Raw genomic sequence first — 5749 nt, forward strand, 5'->3', positions numbered from 1 at the left:
TTTTTTAATAAAAAAATTGCATTCAAAATTTGTTGTTTCGTGGTAAATAATTCGTGTCGTCATCCATCGTAGCCATGTTCCAAACATTCATTCCAAGTGAAAGATTTTAGAACTATTTATTTTATGAAATCTTATGTTTGGAAGACAACTTACGAAAATTTATATTTCACTTCCCTATGACTCGTCTTAGCCTTGACTAAGAAAAAAAAACTATGTTTTCTGTTAGAACTAATAACTTTACTTTCTATATTCCATTTTGATCCAGAAATATATTTTTTCCTCTTTTAAAATTTGGCATGAAAGGATTCAACCAGTTATTTTCAATTAGATTAACTTACCTCACTGACTGAATATAGTTTGAGATCATAGAGGACAGGAAGGATAATGTTATGCATGGCTATGGCGGCGGGAACAACGCCGATCAGGGAGGTGCTGATCTGCATGCCGTAGAAGTAGGTTTCCATCCCATTACCTGCGGAGGAAGTGTACTTTGAGACGTGCAACCGGCACTGCAGATTTACTTTGTTTTCATACTATTCAGGGTGGTATTGCTAGACAGAAGGTCGAGGACAAGTTACTTCCCATGAAGGCAAGGCGGTATTGAGAGTACTTGGGATGCCCTGTTATAGTAGTTGTAGTTATATCAGTGTATTATTATTATTAAATGTCACCACGAATTAGGAATGCAGATATCAATGGAAAAACCCACGGGAGATAGATCATGCCACCGTCATTTCAGGTAGAGGTGAGGAATGTCATCTGTCAGTGTTTATCGTACGAGCGTCTCAGTATGTGTAACAAACATTTCGTCAACTTAGAGGTCACCTTGACGTACGTGACCGGTTGTAACTTCAATATTTTCCAAGCCTCTAATCTTCACTCCTTCCTGAGAGCCCGACTCATACAGACCTACTGTATCGGCTCTCTCCAACGCCCCTGTACTTAGGTTAAGAATATTTTCACTTAAAGCAGCGGAGTGTTTTCCTTCACGCCTTTGTTCGTCCCCTCAAGACCCTGTCTGAGCTACACGCAACCAAGACCGGCAGCCGTTACATTATTGAGATGACATTCCTACAAACGGTGGCGTGATCTATCTGCCGTGGGTTCTTCCATTGATACCTGCATTCCTAATTCGTGGTGACATTTAATAATAATAATACACTGATTTAACTACAACTACTATAACAGCCCGCCAAAATACTGGGCCCGGATTCACTAACGCCTCGCAGATACGACAGTCTTAAGAGTGGATCCAATATGGCGGAGATAAGAATGTCGTATCTTGCGATTCACAAAAAAAATCTTAAGTCCGCCATGTTTAGATTTTCCTGCCTTAACCCTGTTTCACACTCCCGCCGACAGACGGCGTAGTGTGTGGTTGACTTTTTTTGTTCAATGAATGGTAGCGCTCGATACATACGTACAGCAGCCAATCACAGGAACCACAACACCAGTGCAGCACGTGGCCCAGTGACAGAGATAGGCGCTCTCTGTGACAGAGGCAGGCGATGTTGTTTGCCCCACCGGGAGTATGGAGATGAAGTGAGAAAGTTCAGGTAATCCAATCACTTGTCATGTGGAGAGTCAGCTTGGTATATTGTTGCTAGAACATACTAGTGAGTGAAACTTTTTTGTTAACCTGCTGAAGATATCCTTTTTTTAGGTAACGTTATAAACATGTCTTTCTGTCAGTTCTTAGCCATGCCTTTGTCCTCCAAGTTGTCCATGATCAGTCTCATGACACCCTGTTTTGACCTCCTCTACGTAGGTAAAAGTCTAATATACTTGTATACACCAAGTTATCTCACCATGGAGAGGGGAAGGGATACGGGGGCACACACACTTTAGTGATGTAATTTCAGTATTTTCATAGAGGTGAGGCCATCTACTGAGCAACAGAGCTTAGCAAACAAATCCGTCATTAAGATTTGCCACCTCTGCCACCAGGGCACTACCCAATAATGTGGCTAGGATTAGGAGTGGAGCTCAGACATTGTCAGCTGATCAGATATTGGGGAATAGATAACACTGCACACTTTCAAAAGAGCAACTTGCTGTATTATGGCTTAAAACACTGTCACTGTCACAAAACTATAAGTGCAATAACAATAAATAAAAAGCTCTTTCATAGTGCTTGAGATAAAATAACTTCCTATTGAAACATAAATACTTTAAATTCGCTATATAACTTAGTCACTGTATTTCTTTGTTTTCTTCATTTCCACAGATTAAGTTTATTAACTATGTAAAGTTTCTACTCCATTACTTCTTAACCTTTAACTACTGGCCAGTCACTTATACCTCTCTCTCTCTCTCTCTCTCTCTCTCTCTCTCTCTCTCTCTCTCTCTCTCTCTCTCTCTCTCTCTCTCTCTCTCTCTCTCTCTCTCTCTCTCTCTCTCTCTCTCTCTCTCTCTCTCTCTCTCTCTCGTAGACAAGTTATGCCCTTTAACGTAGACAAGTGCCAGGTCCTTCAAGTTGGAACAAGAAATAAGAAGTTCGAATATGAAATGCGCGGCGTTAAACTCACAAGCGTTCAATGCGTTAAGGACCTGGGGGTCAAAATCGCGTCAAACCTCAAATTCTCACATCAATGCATCGATGCAGCAAATAAAGCGAACAGAATGCTGGGCTTCATTAAAAGAAACTTTTTATTCAAGAATAAAGATGTAATACTTCCGCTCTATAATAGTTTAGTCAGACCCCACTTGGAATATGCGGTACAGTTTTGGTCTCCTCACCATGCAAAGGACATTACTAAATTAGAAGGTGTTCAGCGTCGGGCAACAAAAATGATCCCTTCCTTGTGCAACAAATCCTACGAAGAAAGGCTTTCCACCCTTAACATGTTCTCTCTTGAGAAACGTCGCCTCCGAGGAAAACTGATCGAATGTTTTAAAATACTTAATGGTTTCACGATTGTAGACAGAACAAAATTGTTTATGATAGATGACACTTTGCGAACGAGGAACAATGGCATAAAACTCAAATGTAGACAAGTAAATTCAAACTGCACTAAATTTTTCTTCACCAACGTTGTAGTGCGAGAATGGAATAAGCTCCCACCATCAGTGGTCCATTGTAACACGATTGAATCCTTTAAAAACAAGCTCGACCGTCACTTCCTTGAACTTAAGATTAACTAGAGTAGAAAAGCAACGTTTTGGAGCCATCTGATTAGTGTAGATTCACTTAGGTTTAAGGACCATGGGGTCTGTGTGGTCTGATTTTCTATGTAATTTATGTAATTCATTCTCTCTCTCTCTCTCTCTCTCTCTCTCTCTCTCTCTCTCTCTCTCTCTCTCTCTCTCTCTCTCTCTCTCTCTCTCTCTCTCTCTCTCTCTCTCTCTCTCTCTCTCTCTCTTATCACAAGTGCTGACAGCAGGATATTAGATTTAATAGTGTAGGAGTCCACAGTCACCACATATTCAGTGAATGGTATTATTTATGGTTGATACGTCCTTATAAAGCAATGTTTTGATAGCACTGTGACGTTTTGTTCATTGTTTTGGCAGCGGATCGTCCTCTTCTTCATCATTCTTCATTGTTCAGTTCAGTTGTAGGTCGGGAGTATAGCCTTTGTAACGGCACTCCCTGATGTGTTCTTCTCGCTGTCTGGAATATGCGCTGTGCTTTTCACTGATGGTTATTATTATTTTCTTCTTCTTTCATTACCCTTTCTCTTACTTTCCACAAATTCCAAATAGATATTTTGATTCATGTATGTCGGTGTTATTAAAGAGCAGATCTCCGATTACTTCATTTTTTATAGGGTTGTTGTAGTTTAACATTTTTCTTTCTTTCCTCACTATATGCTGGACGCCAAAGTAGGAAATGCTCCAGGTCTTCATTTTCTGCTCCACACATATTACACTCTGTTTTCTCATTCTTGAATCTATTTTTATTTACATACATACTGTTTTTAATTTGTTTTTAGTTTTATAATAGTTTTAATCTAGTTTTTACCTTTTATTTTAATATTTTAACCTTTTAAATTGGTAATGGCAACTACACTTAAGTGCCGGACGAGGCTGTTCCAGTCCACGAACCGGTACAGTGACACTAGGAATCTGCCGACAACACAAGAACACCGTACACACTCACGGAAGGTAAGACACGAAAACAGTTATTCCGTCATACACAGTGCCTTCCTGATCACCACATTTATACACGTAGCACTATTTCTACACCCACTAACACATACACAAACAACAATCGCACAAGTCACAAACAAGCACCCATACTCAACAATCGTTTTCGCTCACTGTGGTTCAGTGTTTCAATCGGCACACCAACAACGATACAAAGGTACACAAACGACACACCATCCTTCTCTTGCTGCTTCTATGTGGAGACACGGGCGCTATGGTCAACCCTGGCCCTTATTGACCCAAGTACCCTTGCCAACTTTGTAGCAAGGCGGTGAGGTGGGGGCAGAGACCCATCCAGTGTGATTCGTGTCGTGATAGATCCGGGCATGCTGGTTGGTACCACGTCAGCTGTATCGGGTGTTTTACGCCGACTTACACTGGACTGATTGACAATAGCGTCTCGTGGATCTGCATTAGATGCGACATTCCTAATTTATCATCCTCATTCTTCTCAGCTAATCCTATTCCACTATTCAACTCCTTCGACACGCTTTATCAACACAACACATACAACCCTGACACACAACACACTCCCCTCCTGAACCCCAAACACTCAACACCTCGCACCTCTCATAACCCTGCTCCATCCTTCACACCCAGTCCCATTAACCAACACAGACCGATGCTTTCCCTCCGTACGCCAGACTCGACTTATCACTCGACTCTCACTTCCGTTACTTACAACCCTAGGCCTGCACTATCACCCTCACCCTATTCTACCCTTCCACCTTCCCCAATCCCTATTTCCTTTTCCTCCCGTCGCTCATCGCCTCTCGTTTCACCTCCCTCCTCTACTTCTTCACTCCCCTCCGTTCCTTCTTCTTCATCATCATCTTCACCTATCCCTTTACTTCAACAACCACCACATCATAGCCACACTTCCCTCCGACTTTTAACAATTAATTTCCGTAGCATTAAAAACAAAATATCCCAGTTACACCACCTAATCACTATATATATACACAACCCTGACATAATAGTAGGGACTGAGACTTGGTTGACTCCTGACGTTAACAGTAGTGAGCTTTTCCCGCCCCCCTTCAGTATGACCATTTTTCGTAAGGACCGCCCGACAGACCTCGGCAAAGGTGGCGGTGTTATCATTGCCACCAAGCCGGGTCTTTGTGTTAAGCATTGGCCTGAGCTTGACACAGACTGTGAATTATATTTAACATAATATACTGTTTGATTGAATATTTGAAAGAATCAAACTTAAACTAACATACTGTATGATTGAATATTTGAAAGAATCAAACCTAAACTAACCAGGTTACACCCATTCCCAAGCTTGCAGGGTAGGCATTGAAAAAGATAGATTGAAAAACAGTATACTGTATTACTAATCTAAATGAATTTATTATTCTAGTGTTTGTGTTAGAGATAGGTTTACCATTCAGTAGGAGGAGGTAAGGTTGTTAAGTTTGAAAATGGCTCTGAATCAATGAGGCAGTAATAGGTTACTATTTTGTCTGTGATTGTTAAATTATTAGCATGTGTAAAAGATACAACTGCTATATACATAGTGATATTCTTTGTCTCCATATATCTTTCCCTTTGCCCTAATTAAAGGTTAAATTCAATGACAATGAAAAATTTCTGC

At 40.8% G+C, this 5749-nt stretch overlaps 1 long non-coding RNA gene across 1 annotated transcript in view; it reads right to left on the reverse strand.

Moving 5' to 3' along the window:
• Positions 1–338: 338 nt before the first annotated feature.
• The window catches only part of LOC126990714 (uncharacterized), an 8882-nt gene continuing 3471 nt past the window's right edge, over positions 339–5749 (reverse strand). The window contains exon 3 of the long non-coding RNA XR_007744665.1: positions 339–472. This is a non-coding gene — a long non-coding RNA (uncharacterized LOC126990714). The remainder of the gene's footprint in view (positions 473–5749) is intronic.

This window comes from Eriocheir sinensis, unplaced genomic scaffold (genome assembly GCF_024679095.1).
Source record: "Eriocheir sinensis breed Jianghai 21 unplaced genomic scaffold, ASM2467909v1 Scaffold1927, whole genome shotgun sequence".
Taxonomy (NCBI): domain Eukaryota; kingdom Metazoa; phylum Arthropoda; class Malacostraca; order Decapoda; family Varunidae; genus Eriocheir; species Eriocheir sinensis.